Source organism: Hibiscus syriacus, unplaced genomic scaffold, assembly GCF_006381635.1.
Source record: "Hibiscus syriacus cultivar Baekdansim isolate YM2019G1 unplaced genomic scaffold, ASM638163v2 tig00110234_pilon, whole genome shotgun sequence".
Lineage (NCBI taxonomy): Eukaryota > Viridiplantae > Streptophyta > Magnoliopsida > Malvales > Malvaceae > Hibiscus > Hibiscus syriacus.
In genome coordinates this window covers 972,014-994,836 of record NW_024062639.1, presented here as the reverse complement: position 1 = coordinate 994,836, position 22,823 = coordinate 972,014, and the positions used below count along the sequence as shown (strand labels likewise).

The 22,823-nt window shown below is 34.0% G+C and overlaps 1 pseudogene; it reads left to right on the top strand.

Moving 5' to 3' along the window:
• Nucleotides 1-11,926: 11,926 nt before the first annotated feature.
• LOC120114553 lies at nucleotides 11,927-13,633 on the top strand (annotated as a pseudogene).
• Nucleotides 13,634-22,823: the final 9,190 nt, after the last annotated feature.

The following is a 22,823-nucleotide window of genomic DNA, read 5'->3' as shown; positions in this document are numbered from 1 at the left end:
TAGAATCTTCCCCGAATGCCATCAAGCACAAGTTTGTTACTTCTTGTTCCTCTTCATCGAAACCTTCTTCATCGCTCCATGTAGCCACATAAGAATTATGCTAATTCTTTGATTGACCCTTTCTCTTCAATTGTGGGCAATCATATTTGATATGCCCCAGCTTTTTGCATTCATAGCAAATGATCGGGTCCTTCTCTTTTGGATTATTTTTGAGGCCTTCAATTCATTTGAATTTTCTTCCTCGGTAAGGTCTCATCATTTTTCTGAACCGTTTGGCAAACAATGCCTTTTCCTCATCATCGTCATCTTCATTCGAATCGCTCTCATCTTTTGTGGATTTGAGAGCAACTCCAATGTTTTTCTTCTTCTCCTTCTCCTTTGGTGTCTCGTCAATCTTATCGAGGTTCACCTCATCTTCAAGCATCATTTCATGAGTGAGGAGGGAACCAATTAGTTCTTCAAGAGTTAAGGACGTTAGGTCCTTAGGCTCGATGATTGCCGTCTTCTTTGATTGCCATGATTTTGGAAGGGAGTAAACTAACTTCCTCACAAGCTTTTCATTTGAAATGATCTCTCCATATGATTTGAGACCATTGACAATCGTTGAGAATCTATCCGTCATAGCTTTGATATCTTCATTTGGTTTCATCCTGAAATTTTCATAGCTATGCGTTAGAATACTAATTTTAGATTTTTTTTACCTCATCGGTACCTTCATGAATGACTTGAAGCTTGTCTCATATTTCATTGGCGGTTGTACAAGATGAAACTCTTCCGTATTCATCTGGTCCAAGAGCATAAAATATGATATGAATGGCTTTAGAGTTGAGCTGGAATAATCTTGTCTCTCCTTCACTCCACATTCTTGGATGAGTAAGAGGCTTGATATATTCGTCTTCTACAACATTCCATGCTCCCATGTCACTTGCTTGAATGAAGTACATCATCCTATTTTTTTCAATAGGCATAGTTAGCCCTATTGAAGAAAGGAGGCTTGTTGACGGGCATCGAATCAAGACCAGAGTCGAAGTTTGAAGTGGAGGCCATTGATGACTTTGATTATCGATGTAACTCTTCCCGAATCGACTCAAGAGGCGATTAAACCTTCAAATGAGTTAGGCTCTGATGCCAATTGTTGAGTTAATCGATTGATGGAATCGACCAAGAGGGGGTGAATTGGCAATTAAATATTTGGTGGAAACTTTTGCAGAAAATTGAAAGTAATTGCACACCGATTTATAGTGGTTCGACTTTCTCAACCAAAGTCTACGTCCACTACCTTAGCTATCCACACTAAGGATTTTCCACAAATTCACTAATTTGTCTTTATTTTGAGGATAAAGAGTAACCTTACAAACCCTCAAGAATTATACCCCAAATTCTTGAGAACACTCTCTCCCAAAGAGAACAATACAAATTTGCAAACTTACAAGGAAATCCTCACAAGGTAGATTGTTTGCACAATTCTAGAACAAAGAAATGAACACTTAACAATGAATACAATTGAGTACAAGTAGTGTTCTTGAAAGCAAAATGAATATTGAATGAAAAATAAGCTTGAAATGCTCAAACTTGAGGTTTGATGCTTTCTCTTTGATTCTCTCTTGATTCTAGTTGCTTGTTGTTTCTTGTTTTTGATAAATGGCTTCTAAGCTTGTTTAAATACACCTTGAATCACTTCTGAACGTTGGGGATCATTAATGAAGTTATTGGAGCCGTTTAAGTGTGAAAACAATTAATATTTCTACTTGGAGCGTGGGGGGAATCGATACCCCATCATGGGGAATCGGTTCCCTAAGTGTAAAATTCAAATATTTTGACTGTTAAACAGGGGGAATCGGTTCCATCCGAGCATTCTGTTTTTCTCGGAGCCAAACCATTCAGGGGGAATCGGTTCCCTCTGAGCAATCTGGAATTTTTTGCTTTGAAATGGTTCAAAATATTTTGTAAAATTGTTTTGAAATTATTTTAAGATTAAAACTTAATTTTACACTTGAGTAAGGATTAAAAATGACATTTAAAACATTTGGAGTAATATTTTGATATTCGAATAATTATATCAAATATACTTAGAAAATCTTTTTGGAAAATCTTAAAATTCATTTAACTTAATTTGTTATATCGAAATATCAAAATGTTTTCAACAGAAACATACAGAAAGAAGTATAAGCATATATAAAATAAATTGTATAGGAAGGACTATAAATTTCCATAAAAATCATAATCTACAACCTATTAAGTTCTTAGTTAATATGAAAGATAGTACAAGGATCTAGGAAAGGAAATTATATGAAAATATCATAGGAATTAAATTATGACAAGTTAATGAAACATAGGTGTTTATGTGACAAATTATATGATAAAAATTAATTAATAGAATATAAGGAATTAATATACAAGAATATTATATAAAACATGTAACAAGAATCTATGGGTTCTATGATCAATAAGGACATAGGGAAAATAAGAGATAAGACATGTGACTTTGGAATAGAAATTATATAATTAAGAGCTATATAGAAGAAAGAATTTAATTAATAATAGTAAAATGGTATACAAGATGAGTGGGGTAAATATAAGGATTATATGAACATGGAATAATATATAAACGTATATTATATGGTGATGTATATGTATGTGTAGGTTCATTATGAGAAAGTGTATATAAGCTTGCTTGATATGATAATAGGAAACATGCATTCATTGTTGGGAGTCAGGATTACTTTATAAGTTTTATATGCCTCACTAAGTCATATACTTAGTGTGTGAATATTTTACACGTAGGATTTGGGAAGCAAATAGAGAAACGAAACAGCGATAGTCAAGGCAAGACAGGTCAGTCTCTCATATCCTATAATGTAACATCTTCAATATCGGGTTAGTGACTAAATTGTAAAATTTTTGAATTTGGGGATAAAAGTATAATAGTTGAATAGTTCAAAGATTTATGTGGAGATATTTCCAAAAAGTTGTAAGTAATTATTAAAGGAATTAAAGGGCAAAATGGTCATTTGACCTAGAAATGAATAAAATAATGATATATTTAGGGATAAGGTTGAGAGATTTCTCCAGAAATCTCTTCACTCTTCATTTTATATTCTTCTTCTTCTTCTTTAATGCGAGACACTCAAAGCAAAGGTGAGTTTTCTGATTTCTTGATTGGTTGTTGATTTTAAGCATGGATTTTGATCATTAGATGACAACTAAGCTTAAGGAAAGCTTAAGTTATCTTAAAATCAAAAGATAAAGGAGTTATGATAGATTAAAGAAAATGTAGTTTTAAGTGAAACTTTGAATAAGAAGGTTTAAATTAATTTGGAGGATGAATTTGACTTGTCATATATAAGAATAAGAAGTTAGAAGTGTTAGAATTAAGTTTGGATAACATGGAAAATTTGGTATGATTCTTAGCCTTAAGAATTTGGATGAAATATGGAAGATTATAAGGTGTTGGAATGATAGGAATTTGTTAAAGTTGTTATAAATGAATTTAGCAGCATAATAAGGATTTTATACATGAAAATTTGGATGAAGTGTTGAGGATTTTTGGATGAAATTGCCTATTCTGGGCAGGTGCATCGATGCACTATGAGTATGTATCGATGTACTAAGACAAATTTTGAAGGAGCATTAATGCATTAAGAGGTGCATTGATGCATTAAGGGGTGCATCGATGTATGGATATTTCAAAGCTATTTTGTGTACCGATGCACCATGGTGCATCGATACACCCCTAAAAGAAAAATGGAATTTTTGTTTATTAAATTAGCCTAAGTTATTAATACCAAGTTATAAGGTTTAGGCTTTTGATAATTGTCTCAGAAATTATGTTTATGTAGGTATTGAGCCTAAACAAGTTCCGGAACAATCAATGAATTAGGATCGAATCAAAGCAAGGCTAAGATGAGTGCAATTTAATTTGTGCTTATAGAATAAACATTGGCTTGCGGTGAGCCAGTGACGAAGTTACTATGGTATGAAGTAACTTCTAAAATGTTATGTGATTATGATTTGTGCATTAGTACATAGAAATAGATATATGTTATTATATATGATTATAAGAGAAATAAAATGAATACATGCACATGTCTATAGAGTAAGTGCATTTCTACATGTGAGTTATGTGACATATGAATATACAATACATGATACATGTGATATGATATGAAGTATATGGTTACACATACATGTGGTATGTGACAGAAAAGAAAGAACAAGTGATATGAAATGTATAAATGATAATGCCCATATTATATGATATGAGAGCTAGTGGTATAGTTGGCATGCCAAGAGTCGAGGGTTCTACGTGGTCCTTCGGGATATATATGTATCCTTTGGAACATTTATAAGGTCTTTTGAGACAAATTTGATCCACTGGAATATGTATATGGTTCTTAAGGAGTGGTCATTCGGGACAAATACAATACATAGGTCCTTCGGGACAAAATTTCATAACCCCTGGTAGGACCCCATACGAGCTATGGTGACAGCAATAGTGCACAACCTCAATATACTCAAATACCTTGAGTTCTCAGTAATATACATGGGCTTACAAAAAGGTTAAAAGTGTTTGCATTATTACATGTTATCATGCTATTAATATTTACATGGAATCGTATGTGACATGATTGAATGAGAAGATGATATGTTCATATGGATATGAAATGTATTATTTTTATTATATTATTTATATGCCTCACTAAGTTAACGACTTAGTGTGTGATTGTTTCACGCGTAGGTTCCGAGAAGAGGAAGATTGGTAAAAGGTATGCAAGGCAGGTCGTTTCTCATTTCCAACGATCAGATCAGAAAAGAAATGTATAATATGTATGTTGTAATAAGGATAGTAGTTGGCTTGTAAATAAAGATTTGAATACGATATGTTTTAATCAGTTTTGTAATGTTTTTAACTGAGTATATGTACATGGTAATTTTATACAAACGAAAACTTGGATTTTTATGAATATATATGTATTTTGCCGAAGTTACTGTAACAGTGCATCGATGCACTGTAGCAGTGCATCGATACACAATTTATATTTAAAATTTTTCACGGTACTGTTCGTACCATATAATACTATTTATAAATACGTATTTGTTTTTCAAATTTGTTATGAAAAGCATAATTCAACAGTATATTATCGTATTTTATTAAAATAAGTCCAAATGTTATGTATTTTGTTAAGAATTTTATTTTAAAAAGTCAATGTGACATCTCGGACTCGTATCCGGGTCGGGTACAGGTTGGGGTGTTACATTTAATGGTATCAGAGCTACGGTTTAGCCGATTCTAGGCTAAAAATAAAGTCAAACGTGTTTTAAAAAGTATACATATCAACACAAAGTGAAAAAATTTATGATATGATAGTGTAAGGAGTATGTTGTCTTGAAAATAGAGTTAAAATGTTATGTTATGTTATATGTATGATCATAAGAGCTTCCAAATTGGTGTACAAGGTGATAGACCTGAAGGTAATAGTAATTCACCTGCCCTGGCCAGGCAGAGGGAAGAGCGAATACCTCAGGGAGTGCCTGTATAAGATTAGGGAATGTCTTCATCATGTTGAAGAATATTCTGATGTGTTTTCAATTTTCTACTTCTTTAATTCATAGAATGAATGTATCGAAATAGTTAAAAGAGTTATGAGCACCCGAGCTCAAGAGTGAATTTGAGGAAGGTTCTATTGCTGCAGACCTTTGAATAAATGATATGAAGATAATGCTAGAAGGTTTTCATTTCTTCAAAGTGAAGAAGTTAAATTGAGAAGTTTCGTTACTACATGGGCAAGCTAGAGTATGGTGGACAAATATCACCATAAGAATGTTAAAAAGATAAAATGATGTGGTTAGAATTGTAGAATAGTTCAAGAATAAGTGCATCAGTGATACGTTTATAAGATGAATGAAATCAGAGTTATGGATTTGAAACAAATGGGTAGTACTGTGTATAAGCAAGAGTGTGGATATGATAAGGGTTTGTACTCTAGAAGAAAGAGTTAGCGTTGGCTAATAATATTACATGATGAAAAATGTGTTGATCATATGAATGTGATATACTCAAGGAAATAACGATACTTATGTTTGAGGGAAAGTAAGGATTGAAAGATAAGTATAAAGTAATATGAAAAGATCATGTGTATTAAAGTAAAGACAATGATTAAGAAATGATGAAAGGTCGGATGTATATGATTGGTTAATTAGGGTTTGTGCCCTAGATTGAACATTTGTTATTGACTAGCCGTAAGAGTAAAGGTGATGGAGTTACAAGATTGGAAGAAAATATAAAGTGAGATAATCAAGTATGATATGGATTTGAATATGGTTATGTATTTGGATCTTATATATATGATTAAGGCAATGAGAAGAGTATTTATAGGTTTTAAAGGGAGCTTTGAGGAATAAAAATACAAGAGATGGTAAAGGAAGAGGTTCTGTATAAGTAAAGTGAATTATCAAAGTTACGAAGATACGATGAAGATCGATAATCAGTGATAAGTATAAGCGATATGAAAAGAGTATGAGAGTCTGAAGAAAAGATATGATATATGTTACAAGGAGATTTTGATTTATGACAGAGTAAAGGGATAAGGAAATTAAATGAAAAAAGGAAATTAAAGGGTTAAGTATGATAAAGGTTATATGGAAGTGTAAATGATAAGTTCGATATAGAAATACGAATAGTGTGCAAGGTGATGTGAAAAGATTGTTTAATTCCATAAAGTATATGTTTAATCACAATTGAAGAGGATTTAAAGTCGTGTTTTGGTCAAATGATGATGGAATAAAAGGTTGGTATTGTGATAAGGTAATTGGAGATTAATGAAGAAATAAATTGATTTATGATATGGAGTAGTGAGAATGAATGTTATTGTTTATATGATAAACGACAGTAGAAGAATGAATAAAGGAAAAAGTTAGTTGAAGAACTAAAGGAAAGGAAAAGTAAGTAAAGGAGACAACATAAGAACATTAGGAGATATGTTCTTATCAATGTGTGCAATGAAAATTCGAGGATAAATTTTCTTAAAAGGAGGGGAGATTTGTAACATCCTCAATACCGGGTTAGTGACTAAATTGTAAAATTTTAGAATTTGGGGATAAAAGTAGAATAGTTGAATAGTTCAATGATTTATGTGGAGATATTTCCTGAAAGTTGTTAGTAATTATTAAAGGAATTGAAGGGCAAAATAGTCATTTGACTTAGAAATGAATAAAATAATAAGGTTGAGAGATTTCTCTAGAAATCTCTTCACTCTTCATTTTTCATTAGTATTCTTCTTCAACGTGAGACATTCAATGCAAAGGTGAGTTTTCTGATTTCTTGGTTGGTTGTTGATTTTAAGCATGGGTTTTGATCATTAGATGATAACAAAGTCTAAGGAAAGCTTAAGTTATCTTAAAATCAAAAGATAAAGGAGTTATGATAGATTAAAGAAAATGGGGTTCTAAGTGAAATTTTGAATAAGAAGGTTTAAATGAATTTGGAGGATGAATTTGACTTGTCATCTATGAGAATAAGAAGTTAAAAGTGTTAGAATTAAGTTTGGATAACATGGAAAATTTGGTATGATTCTTAGCCTTAAGAATTTGGATGAAATATGGAAGATTATAAGGTGTTGGAATGATAGGAATTTGTTAAAGTTATTATAAATGAATTTAGTAGCATAATAAGGATTTTATACATGAAAATTTGGATGAAGTGTTGAGGATTTTCAGATGAAATGACCTATTCTGGGCAGGTGCATCGATGCACTATGAGTATGTACCGATGCACTAAGATAAATTTTGAAGGTGCATTAATGCATTAAGAGGTGCATCGATGCATTAAGGGGTGCATCGATGCATGGATATTTCGAAGCTATTTTGTGTACTGATGCACCCATGGTGCATCGATACACCCCTAAAAGAAAAATGGAATTTTTGTTTATTAAATTAGCCTAAGTTATTAATACCAAGTTATAAGGTTTAGGCTTTCGATAATTGTCTCGGAAATTATGTTTATATAGGTATTGAGCCTAAACAAGTTCCGAAACAATCAAATAATTAGGATAGAATCAAAGCAAGGCTAAGATGAGTGCAATTTAATTTGTGCTTATAGAGCAAACATTGGCTTGCGATGAGCCAGTGACAGAGTTACTATGGTAAGAAGTAACTTCTAAAATGTTATGTGATTATGATTTGTGCATTAGTACATAGAAATAGGTATATGTTATTATATATGATTATAAGAGCAATAAAATGAATATATGCACATGTCTATAGAGTAAGTGCATTTCTACATATGAGTTATGTGACATATGAATATGCAATACATGATACATGTGATATGATATGAAGTATATGGTTACACATACATGTGGTATGTGACAGAAAAGAAAGAACAAGTGATATGAAATGTATAAACGATAATGCCCATGTTATATGATATGAGAGCTAGTGGTATAGTTGGCATGCCAAGAGTTGAGGGTTCTACATGGTCCTTCGGGACATATATGTATCATTTGGAACATTTACAGGGTCTTTTGAGACAGATTTGATCTACTGGAATATGTATATGGTTCTTAAGGAGTGGTTCTTCGGGACAAATATAATACATAGATCATTCGGGACAAAATTTCATAGCCCCTATTGGGACCCCATACGAGATGTGGTGACAGCAATAGTGCACAACCTCAATGTACTTGAATACCTTAAGTTCTCAGTAATGTACATGGGCTTACAAAAAGGTATAAAAGTGTTTGCATTATTACATGTTATCATGCTATTAATATTTACATGGAATCGTATGTGACATGATTGAATGAGTAGATGATATGTTCATATGGATATGAAATGTATTATTTTTATTATATGATTTATATGCCTCACTAAGTCAACGACTTAGCGTGTGATTGTTTCACACGTAGGTTCCGAGAAGAGGAAGATTGGTAAAAGTTATGCAAGACATGTCAGTTTCTCCTTTCCAACGATTAGATCAGAAAAGAAATGTATAATATGTATGTTGTAATAAGGATAGTGGTTGGCATGTAAATAAAGATTTGAATACGATATGTTTTAATCAGTTTTGTAATGTTTTTAAATGAGTATATGTACATGGTAATTTTATACAAACGAAAACTTGGTTTTTATGAATGTATACGTATTTTGCCGAAGTTACTGTAGCAGTGCATCGATACACAATTTATATTCGAAATTTTTCATTGTTCATGGTACTGTTCACGATACTGTTCATATCGTATAGTACTGTTTATAAATACATATTTTTTGAAATTTGTTATGAAAAGCATAATTCAACAGTATATTATCGTATTTTATTAAAATAAGTCCAAATGTTATGTATTTTGTTAAGAATTTTGTTTTAAAAAGTCAATGCGACATCTCGGACTCGTATCCGGGTCGGGTACGGGTTGGGTGTTACATTTAATGATATCAGAGCTGAAAAGAGTTGGAATTATCTGTATTTTATTTACGTAATATATGAGTTGGCATGTAAAAAGAGTCGTATCTTATGTAAGCTCTGATCAAGTTTGTAATGTTTTGATCTTAATGATGTAAATATAGTTTTTGTGTTAAAGTTTAAATTTACTATAGTTTTTATAATGTACGAGTTTTGAATAGTCAATGTGACACCTCGGATTCGTATCCAGGTCAGGTACGGGTTGGAGGTGTTATAACAATATTGATATTGAGGCCCCAAATTTGTATCAGAATACATTTTGGTACCGATACTTATAGGGGTATCAATACTTGACCATAGAGTATCAATACTACAGCTAGAGTATCGATACTACCTACCTCAGATGATTAAATTTGACCCGATTAAGGTTCACAAGAGCTTGGGATGGTCTGTAAGAATAAAGCTTAGTCCATGAGGGAAGTAAATGGCCAAAAGGGGGCCCGGAGACACTTTTAGGAGTGGGTTACAACCAGAGTAACCATAGCAGGCGTAATACAACCAAGTACCTTCAGTAAGCACGTAACAGACAGATAAGGATGGAGGATCAGTGCGCAGGGTGTACCGACGAGAGGTACAACAAAGTAATCCGATCTTGAGACAGCAGTGTTGTATATCACAATAAAGACCAATGGAATTGGATATACAATTATTCCTTTAATTTGAGGGTGAATTGAGGGAAAGCATGGGAATAACGATTAGAGCATCGCTACCCATAGTTTAACTTGAGTCAGATACTAGGTTAATAAGAACCCTAGCCAGTAAGTAATAAATACAGTAGTCACCGTGATATTTCGAATCACGTGGAGACTTCCCCAGAGTTAGAAATGACTAAAATATCCTCTATTAGCGTATAACTAGATCAATATATATAATCAGTAATAACTTAGTAAAAACTAAAACAGTAACAAAAATAGAATCATTAACAATAACAATAATATGTAAAAACAATAACAGTTAGGATGACATAAAACTAGCAATTGTGTTACACTCGGGAAACAACAGGACACCCGAGTTACTTTAGCAGTAGCGCGATTGTCTTGTTTGTCATTCAGTGAATATCCCCGTCGGCACTTCCTTTGCTAGCTGGGCGCCAGATGCCCCAAGACTCGATGGAGTAAGTTGACGGGTGTATGTTTCTGATACAGAATTTCAAATCTCACCCAGGTGTACACAAGGGTACATCGGCAGTGCTAGAGGGGTGCTTGAGCTCTGAGATGCAAAATCCCTCAGTCGCACCATAATGCCAGCCACATATTATTATTTGTTGTTGTGTATCATATATTAGTATCTGGTAGGATAAAGGAGTGTGTGAGCTCCGAGATGTAGAATCCCTCAACCGCACCATGATGTCTACCTTAGCTAGTGTATAAGTCACAACAAAGTCAGTAGTTGCATTAAGATAATGCACAGTAGAACCAATATTGCATTTAGATAATGCACAAAAGAATTAGTCTTGCATTTAGACAATGCATAGTAGATTCAGTATCACACTCAAGTAATGCACAATAGAGTTAGCATAACTTTCAGATAATGTATAGCATATTCAGACATTAAGAGAAACCCCTATTTCAGAGATAGGACAACTAAGCCGTAAGTAGGTAGCACTTGATCTAAAACATGCATGTACGTACTGCTTAGTACCATATCTTCAACATGCTTGGGTTTATGAATTCTTATGTTGCTCTAGATTAGTGATTATATTGTTGGGTTTTGTAAGCTCAGCCTTCGAATGTTTTCTGTTGGCAGGTTAGTAACTTGAGTAATTCGTGGAGCACCGTCGCAGGACTTTCAGCATCTCCTTCAGAGTACTTTATTATAACTTAGTGAGCATATGTATTCAAAAACCTTACTTATGTATTTCAGTTTATTAAACTCATAGATTGTATAGTTAATTTTAAATTGTGTCACGAAGCTCTGGTTTTGAAAAATGAGTTTTATAACATTATTTATGTTTTAATTATGATATCATTCATCATGTTTAAAGAAAAACAAAGATGTACATATTTTGAAAATCTCTACATTCATGAACATTTAGAATGTGAAAAAAAGTAAATAAGCTTTTAAACGAGACATTAAATGAGATTGTTCATAAACATAAACGAATTATTCAATAAATAAGTTTGTTCGTGAATATAAACAAAATGAATATATCTTTATTCGAGTTTGTTTCACTACTTTACGTTCTTGATCTTAGTCTTCAAGGGCTCAAAGGCTCCTTTGCCTAAACAATTATTGGCGAGAGCGAGATATAATAGAAGGGGAAACCTTTACTTTTAATAAAATAGAAACGGAATGCCCCAAAGTCAAAAGATTCTGTAAATCATGATCATTCCGCCATTAACACGTTAAGCAAAGGCCTTCGTTGAATTCAACTTCCCTATATATATATATATATATATATATATATATATATATATATATAACCGAAAAGAAGCAAAGCCCCAAATTCGAACGTTGTAAAAGAAACAAAAGAAAACAAAAAGGATGTATTGTTCCGTTGCCGTATCTAACTCTCCGGTGTTTTCTCCGTCGTCGACTCTCTTCTATAACAAAACGTCGATCCTCTCCCGTCAGAAGAAGCTCGAAATTTAACGTTGACTCACCTCAAACCTTCGTCTTCTCCAGCTTCTCCATCTTCTTCTTCGCCTTTAAGGCTTCGGCTTCTAAAGCCACCGCCTTTGTCTTTACTGTCTTCTTCTTCTGTCGTTACTTCATCAGCGGCAGCAACGCCTTCCTCGAGTTCCGATTCGACTGCTGGTCTGGGACCGGGATCGACGATCTTGAAGAGGAAGAGACCGGCGAGACTGGATATACCGGTTGCCACGCCGGCTATGTGTTTGGGAATTCCGGCGACGCCGTGTGAAACCAGTAGAGAGTTGGAGAGCCAGGGAGATGGATATTCAGTTTATTGTAAAAGAGGGAGGAGAGAAGCAAAGGAAGATAGGTTCTCGGCTTCTATAGAACTCCAAGGAGATTCCAAAAAGGTGGTTTTTTACATTTTATAGCATTTTTTCTAAGAATTGTAGAACAATGAAATGTTGAAGTAATTGGAGAAGAACAGTGGTAATTATAGGTTTAAATCAGATCTGATTTTTTTGACATAATAGTGATGATTGAATTTGAACTGAAGTGGATGATTTTACATTAAAAATATGAACTTGATTTAGAATGAGTTTCTCAAGTTTGCGGGATTCATGGTTTTAATCATAATTGCAGGCATTCTTTGGTGTTTTTGATGGCCATGGAGGTGCTAAAGCTTCAGAATTTGCAGCCCAGAAATTGGAGAAGAACATTTTAGATGAACTTGTTAGAATTAAAGACGAAACCACTGTAAAGGAAGTTGTTAAACAAGGTTACTTAAAAACTGATGCCGAGTTTTCTAAGGAAGATGATGCCTCGGGTGGTACATGCTGTGTGACAGCTTTGATCCAAAACCCAAACCTTGTTGTATCTAATGCCGCGATTGCCGTGCTGTTTTGAGCAGATGTGGTGCAGCCGAAGCCCTCACCTCCGATCACCGACCTTCGAGGGAGGACGAAAGGAACAGAATTCGGGATTCGGTAAGCAATTTCACGATAAAAAACAATGACCCCATGCCGGCAAACTTGATAGAACCGTGACTGATAATGCAGGGTGTGAATTTGTTCTTTCAGGGTGGCTATGTGGATTTATGCCGTGGTGTTTGGAGAGTCCATGGTTCTCTGGCCGTATCCAGAGGGATCGGAGATCATCACCTTAAACCGTGGGTGATCGCCGAGCCGGAGACAAAGATCATTAGCATCAAACCTGAATGCGAGTTCCTAATATTAGCCTCGGACGGCCTATGGGACAAGGTTAGTAATCAAGAAGCAGTTGACATCGCTCGACCTTCGTGTATAGGCATCGATAAACCAAATCCATTGCTTGCTTGTAAGAAACTCGTCGACCTTTCTGTTTCGCGAGGCTCTTCCGATGATATTAGTGTGATACTGGTTCAGTTGGGGTACTATGTTTGATAGTCTTGATACAACTCATGAGACTCGCAGGGTAGCATACTAGAATTATTCATTTTTAGCTAATTGTTGACAATAGGGTTTAGTCTGTTTTTTAACCATTCTTTGTGGGGATTTTTGATGATTCCCAGTCTCATTGTTTATTTATTAACACTTGGAAATGTAAAACATGGTATTCTTTATAGAAATAACTATCAAATACCATCTTCTGGAAAGCTTTATCTCCGTTGTTCATAAGAGGTCAAGACACGTTTACTTCTCCATGCTCCGATCTTGGTTTTAAAAGGCGTGAGGTATAGCCAGACACTGAAGATGGCGCCCGCCTGGGTTGAGGCAAGACGAGATACAAGAGGCACGCGCCTCCAGGCTTTAGGCGCCAGACGCAGCGCCTTGGAGCTTCTGGGGTTAAAACCCTAACTTTTAAAATCTGTCTTTGGTTGAATCCTTTGGTGGTGACTGGTAATCACTGGTTAGGGTTTATCTCTTTTAATCGACATTTTGATAAAGGAAAGGAGAGGAAAGGAATATAGGGGTATTGAAATAGTAGAGAAGAAGATGAAACAGTACGCGTGATCAGATTAACAATTATAATGCATGGATAGATGTACTGCATTTAACAGCAAGATAATGCATTGAATTAGACGTGATGCATTTAACAGTAGGATTAAATGCATTGAATTAGACGAGAAACTAGCTCACATCTCTAATTTAACTGATGCATGCATATAACTGTATAGAAGGAGAAACTACACTTGAAAAGAACAAAAAAGAGATGGCTAGATTAAGCAAAATAGTCACTCTTCCATTATAATTATCAGTAAATTACAAAATAGTTACTCTTCATTAGTAAAAAAAGTGTTATTCTCTCTAAAAAAATTCAAGTTTAAGTAGTTGGGTGTGCACTACAAAGTATTAGTGTGTTATGAAAGTATTATTTTGATATATATTTATATAGTACAAACGATGCGCCTCGCATACGAAAGGCGTGCATCTGCGCCTTGCGCCTAGGCTCCAGAGACCTTTTGCTTCTCAGTGTGTCTTTCGCCCTTAAAAATCAAGGCTCCGATCAAATATGGATAGAGGTGTATTAGAGCGTCATCGTATCTTTTGAAAATTTCATATTCTCGTATAATCTAGACATTTTTCTTTGTATTTTCAATTGAAATTTAATAATCAGACAAACTTTATTCTTCTCTAGGCTCATCAAGGCCACCACTGTTCGCTCTTCACACCCATGCGAATTGACTTAAAGCTCTAACATCATATATTGTATCAACCATTTATATTTATTTATTTATTTATTTAGATAAATAGATAATTCACTCGTAGTTACAAAAATTTTAGTAGTAAAAATATGTAACTCGTTTTATAAGGTTAAATTATAGGAGGTCATCCTTGTACTTTAAGGTCTGGTTTGTCATTTCTGCTTTTATTTTGTTAGAAAATGGGAAACAGGGAAGCAAACATGCTTAGTTAAAAAGTTTAAAAATGATGTTTAGAAAATAAATATGAAAATACTTGAAAATAAAAAAAGTAATATAGTGGTCATTTTCATTAAAAACATTTTGAAAAGTTGAAAACAAAGGTGTTTTTAATTTAATAAGAGGATTCATATTCAAATTAATACAAATTAAGTGACCTCGGTGATAGAGATTTATTATTATTCCTTGAAGTCATGGGTTTGAGTACTTCGTATGTAAGAATATGGACATTTATTATCAAATGGTTGAGTCTTCAAACAAATACTATTTTATATTCACTCAGATTGAAAAAAAAATCTATATAAAAACAAAAAAAAAGTATTGTTTGATGTAGGACAAGAAAAAGCCATTCCTTCTTCTTTAGGTAACTTAAATTAAGGACAATAGAAGAAGAGGAAACTTTACGGATGAAGATGAACCCAATTGAGGAAGAGCCCGACAAAGGAGAGTAAAACTTTTGGTCTAAGAGGTAACGTTTTTTTTAAATTTTAAGAAGAAAAATCAAATTAAATTCTCTTAAAAACATACTTGAACAGATTTTTAAATATATAAAAATAATTATAACATTATATCAGGTAAGGTCAAATTTTATTACATTATAAACTCAATTCTGATATGAACTCGGATTTTTAAAATAAAAGTCGACCTGATTGGATCGAATCAAAACCCATGGATAAGATAAAATTATCCTCCCTAACCTTTTATACGAAAAGCAGAAAGATTCCTTATTTCCGCTCACCCTTAAGCGAAGTATCTAAATCCCATGGACACCAAAATCTTAGGCTTCTATAACCTAAAAATGAGTTCACGTGAAGTCATGAACAACACTGAGCACCACATTGTATTCACCTAACTTTAGGGTTCAGTTAATAAGCAATTATTAATTGTACACCACACCAATAAATTCAGTTTCATTACTAACTTTTTTTTCTTAAAAGTAATTTATTTAATTCAAATTATTATTTTTCTTTTTTTGAGATGAATTGATACCGAGTTATAAAATCAGTCAACTATTTTAATAATGATACAAATGCACCTAACTAGGGAATGCATGGCACGATTTGGAGAACGTTAGGTAAAAGAGCAAGCATGTGAATCTGAATGAAATACAGGTATCAATGTGATTTGGTATTTGGTAACAACTGGCAATTGTGCATGAATCCAGAAAGAGGCATCAAATTTGGTGGTGAAGAGCAGCAAATGAAAGAGATGTTGATGAATTGCACGTTAGAGTGTTGACCAGCCGCTTACTGTGTTTGCTTCTTTGCCTCGTTGTTTTGCGACAACTTTTGCCCACAAGCCCCCCACCTGTTTTCCAACACACTTGGACTGGACGCCTATTTGTCTCCACGGTAACTAATATCGGCCACTGCCTGCTTCATTGCTCCCTGCTAACTGTGGTCAATTTCCAATTGGACTACTTAAATTTATTTTGAATGATAATATAAAATAACTTTTTAAACAGTGTAATAATAAAATTAATTCTCAAAATTTGTTTAAATGGTCATTTTTGCCCACATTTTTGTGTGTGAGCATTTTAATCTCCAACGTTTTATTTTTTTGATCAAAATGGATGTTGTTGGACAAAAGACTAACGGTCAAAGCATGTTGTTGAGGTGTCATTTTCATTGTTAGTCAATTAACGATTTCTATCCCCAAAAGGTTATTTTGATCGAAATTGAAATGTTTAGTAGTGAGACATTAAAAAAAGAACATGAATCAAAGTGACTATTTAAACAAACAATGAAAATTAATTATATTATTTTGCCCTTTTTAATATGAGTTTTAATTTTGAGATCATACAAAGTTATTGTTAAAATAAGAAGAGATGAAACTAAAATGATGTGTTGATCATGCTGGGAGGATTAAAGAGGATAAGCTGGAATTGTAATCCAACGATTAAAGTGAAAAATAGGTATTGGTTACTAATTGTAGAAGAAAAATCGAAGATTTTGGGCATTTGGATAAGCATCAGGTGCGCAAACAATAATGCGATACACATGAAACACTGTTGCTTTGTAATATAAGCAGCAGAAAATGTGTGGTGTGGTTTATAACACTAAAGAGAAATGAAATCCCAACACAACACTCCAAAGCTTAGCCAGTGTTTTGCCTTTGGGGTAAATGCAAACACGACAGCATCCCGGCAAGCTCACTTGGCCATAATATCGACCCACAAAGGCTCTAGCATTTGCCACCCTGGTGGCTTTTTAAAAGACTTCAAATTGACCAAAACTCATCCTGTGTTTTTAGTTTAAATGGACAAAAGTTTATCTTTTCGTTTGCCTTTCCCTATAGGGAAGTGAATTGTTCTAGATCCAAGACCCAGATTAAGGCTATAGTGGAATATTATAACGATGTCATATAAATTTGTCAAAAGGCACGGCCTATTCTTCAAATAGCATCAACATATATAATTTTTTAAAAAAAAGTCAAAATTGGTAAAACAATGCGTACCCGCAATTAGGACCGTCATTATCTACTCACATGTCCTGAACCTAGCCAAATACCAGTACAAAACAACTTGATACTTACCCACATTCCACTTGACCCTTAAGTAATAATCAACCAGCTAATTGGGTTTTCATTTAATATTAGACGGGTGGAGCACGTCAACAGACTTCTACTCGCAAAAAAGACAGGGACAAGCATCGAGCCGGGGATCTATCTCATAACCAACACCCTCAAGTTTGTTTGTTTTTTTTAATTGTTGCGACGTGCACCTACCAATTTCTGCCACGTAATCTGATCGTTAGGTTTGAATTGAAACAGCAGTCTCGAACCCATACCTCTGTCCCTTTGGGTTTGAATCAAGTGGACGATCTTATTTGGTTTTGGCCACCCAACTTCAACTTGCCACCTTCATATATTATATTCCCTTCTTCTTCACAGCCACATGTAACATTATCAGTCATCTTCAACTTACTAGGTGATCACAAAAAAGTGTGCACTTCAATCTCTTTGCGTATAATTTTGAAATATATATATAAAAAATACAATCTTAAAAAACTTTCATAAAGTAAATAGAGAACAACTGAATTTACTTATGGTATAAACTTTTGAGTAAATACTTCCACTATCAATTTTTGTTTCATTTTGATAATTTTTTCTCAAAATCATATTTTTTTTTTGTTTTGTTTTAGTCATCCACCGTTATAAAATTAACAAAACTAACGTGGCATTTTTATAATTTTTTTAATGATAACATATCATTATTTTGCGGTGATACGTAAACATTACCATTAATTTTTAGAACACCAAAAATTTAAAATAAAATTATACTTGGATATAATTTTAGAACAAAAAAAATGATTAAATGATTAGAACAGCACAAAAATTATACTTAGAATACCGAACGTGCAGTTTACCCTAAAATTTTAGAACACCAAGCCACTAATCAAAAGCAGGTAAAAGAGCTCTGACTCGAGATACTTCAACTAGATCAACGGCTTAGATGAACTACAACTGGCACAAGGATAAGTATAAAACCCAGAATCATCCTCAACTATGTGTCGTAACCGGTTTTCGCCCGGGCACGAATTTTTTACTTGGCGGGAAAAGTGAGGTGAATAAATGGTTTTGAAAATAATTTGGGAGTCGCCATCGGCCTTTTGGGTCAGGTAGGTCGAATACCTAAAAAATATATTTTAAAAGAATTTTTAAGAAAACATTAATTAAAAGATAAACTGATCTGCGTTTTAACCAAAAATTCATTCTTTTTAATAATAAAAAGGGATTCGTGGTCGGTTACGTTTAGGGAAGGATTAACACCCCTACAACGCCCAAAATTGGTACTTTTTAATTATAAATTGTCTCTATTATTAGAAATTTAAAAATTTAAAATATATTTAATTCATAATTATGTTATTTCAAATAATTTAAAGAAAATATATTAATATGTATAAAATATTTATTTATTTAGAAATATCAGAAAAGGGCTTCTAGGTGCTTTAAGACAGCTCTTTTCTTTGATATTAATAAATAAATAACTAAAAAAACATTTTTTTCTATAAAATAATTAATATATAATTTATAAAAAACAGGATATTTATTTATTTAAGAATATCAGAAAAGAACTTCTAGGTGCTTTAAGACAGCTCTTTTCTTTGATATTAATAAATAAATATTAAAAATGTAATAATTTTTCATAAAAATGATTTAAAAAAATTATAATTTTTATAATATTATATTTATAAGACTAAGATAATAATAAAATAATAAGTAAAGCCATAATTAAAATATAAGAGTGATAACAAAATAATATTGTAATTAAATAATGATCAAAATAAAAGAAATTAAAATTATAAAACTAAATATAAAGTATAAAAAATAAAGATAATAATTTGAAATATTATGAAAGATAATGATTAATAGTGTAATTTAACCTAATTAATTAATACGGGATTAAAATAAAAAATACTAAACTATAAGGGACTAAATTTGATATTTACCTAAATATATATATGTTAATAAGGACTAAATTAAAATAAAATAAAATTAGAAGACTAAATTAAAATAATCAAAAATTGCTTTTAGTGACTAAATTGAAAGGTATACAAATTTGGAGTACTACGGACGGGGTTTACCCTTTATGAAATTACAGAAATACCCTCCCCAAAACGACGTCGTTTGGGGAGGGTTTTTAAATACCCAATCGGCCGGCCCTTATGTGTCATTTTTCTCATTTCTTTCTTTTCTTTCTTTCTCTGAGAGAGAAAACTCTCTCTGCTCTCTCTAAACTCTCTCCCCGGAGAGAGAGCTGACCACCGGCCGGCAACCATGATCCGCCGCAAGTTTCGCCGCCGGCCACCGCCTTCGGTGGCCGGAAATTCCCAAATTTACCTAAAATATAGATCTAAACGCCCTAAGACCGATTCCGGTCTTTGTTTTCCCTAAAAACCCTTAGGTTACTGTAGATCTAATTTTTTTACCTCCGAACTTTTGATTCCACGGTGGTTCTACAGTGGTTCGGCAGCTCTTCGATGGTGAGTTTCTTCTCCGTTTCTCTCATTCTGTCTTTCGTTTTCTTTGGATATGGTTGCTCTCGTCGTTACTGTGTTGTGTCTTGCTGGGTATCTTTGTCGTTGTTTTCTCTGGTCTGTTGGTTGCTGTCTTCGTTCTTTTCTTCCTCTCTTTTTCTCATCTTGCAGGTGATGGCTTTATAGCCTCGATGAGGCTCTCGTCGGACCGGTTACAAGGGTGTAAGGCTCGGTGAGTCACCAAAGCTATGCTGGTGACTCACCATAGAGGCGACGTGTGCGGCTGTTATCATGGCAGCAAAGCTTCTGGAGGCTTCTGGCGAGGGCGTGGCATTGGTGGAGCGTTGGCAGTGGCATTGGCAGCAGCTGGTTGGGTCACTTGGCAGTGGAGGCGTGGCAATGGGCGTCGGCACGGAGGTGGTGGTGACAGCGGCGGCCGCGTGGTCCCTAGGGTATCATAACCCTAGGGTTTCTTGTTGTAAAACTTTGGACCGTTGGATCTGGCAAGATCCAACGGTGGAGATCGTCTGGCGGCTGGGGATGAGATGGAAACCCTAAAAGGGTTCTGTTAGGCCTGGACTAGATTGGACCGGTTTTGGTTGTGTAAAACGGGCCTGATTATTGGGCTCCGGGTTTTGTAATTATTTATTAAATAATAATAATATATAATATTAATATTAAATAATAATAATAATAATAATAATAATAATAATAATTATAATAATAATACTAATAATAATAATTTTAATAATAATAATAAATTTAAATGAAAAAATTGATGTCTACAGCTGCCCCTCTTTGCTCATCCTTGTGTTAACAAGAATAGAGCAAAGACGAAAAAGACAATAATTTTTTCATTTGACTTCTTTTGAGTAGGATGGAAATGTTGAAAACATCATGCACTGAAGGGCTTACAGATGACCCGAAGGTTTTTGAAAACATCAAAAAGCTCCCGAAGGCTTTTTGGAAACATCATGCACGATAGGACTTACAGATGACCCGAAGGCTTGAAAACATCAAAAAGCTCCCGAAGGCTTTTTGGAAACATCATGCACTGAAGGACTTACAGATGACCCGAAGGTTTTGAAAACATCAAAAAGCTCCCGAAGGCTTTTTGGAAACATCATGCACTGAAGGACTTACAGATGACCCGAAGGTTTGAAAACATCAAAAAGCTCCAATAGGCTTTTTGGAAATATCATGCACTGAAGGACTTACAGATGGCCCTAAGGCTTTGAAAACATCAAAAAGCTCCCGAAGGCTTTTTGGAAACATCATGCACTGAAGGACTTACAGATGACCCTAAGGCTTTGAAAACATCAAAAAGCTCCCGAAGGCTTTTTGGAAACATCATGCACTGAAGGACTTATAGATGACCCTAAGGTTTTGAAAACATCAAAAAGCTCCCAAAGGCTTTTTGGAAACATCATGCACTGCAGGACTTACAGATGACCCTAAGGCTTTGAAAACATCAAAAAGCTCCCGAAGGCTTTTTGGAAACATCATGCACTGTAGGACTTACAGATGACCCTAAGGTTTTGAAAACATCAAAAAGCTCCCAAAGGCTTTTTGGAAACATCATGCACTGAATGACTTACAGATAACCCTAAGGTTTGAAAACATCAAAAAACTCCCGAAGGCTTTTTGGAAACATCATGCACTGAAGGACTTACAGATGACCCTAAGGTTTTGAAAACATCAAAAAGCTCCCAAAGGCTTTTTGAAAACATCATGCACTGCAGGACTTACAGATGACCCTAAGGCTTTGAAAACATCAAAAAGCTCCCGAAGGCTTTTTGGAAACATCATGCACTGTAGGACTTACAGATGACCCTAAGGTTTTGAAAACATCAAAAAGCTCCCAAAGGCTTTTTGGAAACATCATGTACTGAAGGACTTACAGATGACCCTAAGGTTTGAAAACATCAAAAAACTCCCGAAGGCTTTTTGGAAACATCATGCACTGAAGGACTTACAGATGACCCTAAGGCTTTGAAAACATCAAAAAGCTCCCGAAGGCTTTTTGGAAACATCATGCACTGAAGGACTTACAGATGACCCTAAGGCTTTGAAACATCAAAAAGCTCCCGAAGGCTTTTTGGAAACATCATGCACTGAAGGACTTACAGATGTGGGAAATAGTTTATTAAGTAAAAAAACTAAGGAAATCGTTTTCTTACTTTTCAACAATTTCATTTTTAGAAAAGATTGAATGAGAAACTATGGAAATCGTTTTCTCATTATTTTTCAAAATAACATGTTGATTGGGTAACATGCCCCAATCTCAAGATAAGGTTGTTGGAATTAGTTTACTAAGAAAATTGTTTTCTTACTTTTCAACAATTTCATTTTAGAAAAGATAAAATGAGAAACTATTAAAATCGTTTTCTCATTATGTTTTTTTTGAAACATCATGTTGATTGGGTAACATGCCCCAATCTCAAGATAATGCTCATTTTTGTGGATTACGTCCATCTATTCTTCAGATATTTGCGTGATTCCTGTATTTACGGTTTTGAATACCTTCTTCTTGTAAGGTATTTCTTACCATGAATCTTCTTGTTCTTCCGAAGATCTGTAAAACTTCATGTTTGAATGCACTCAGATGTATCAATGTAATGCATTGTCTATTGTGCAAATGATGTTCTTATGAATGCATGAATGTTGATGCAATCTTCATTTGACTTCAAAGTGGTGAACTTGGTCTTCCTTCACTTCATCATTTATTGCCAGGGTTACCTCTAGATATCAGTGTAGAAACTTATGCTATCAAGCTTGCATTTCTGTAGAATCATCTGATCAACTTGTATCGTGGTGCCTTCTTTGCTTCATTTAAGTCTTAGAAGAAATGTTTCACTTGTGGAACTCTTGTCGTAGTCAAAATTATGACCCTGATGCCCCATTTTGTCTTAGA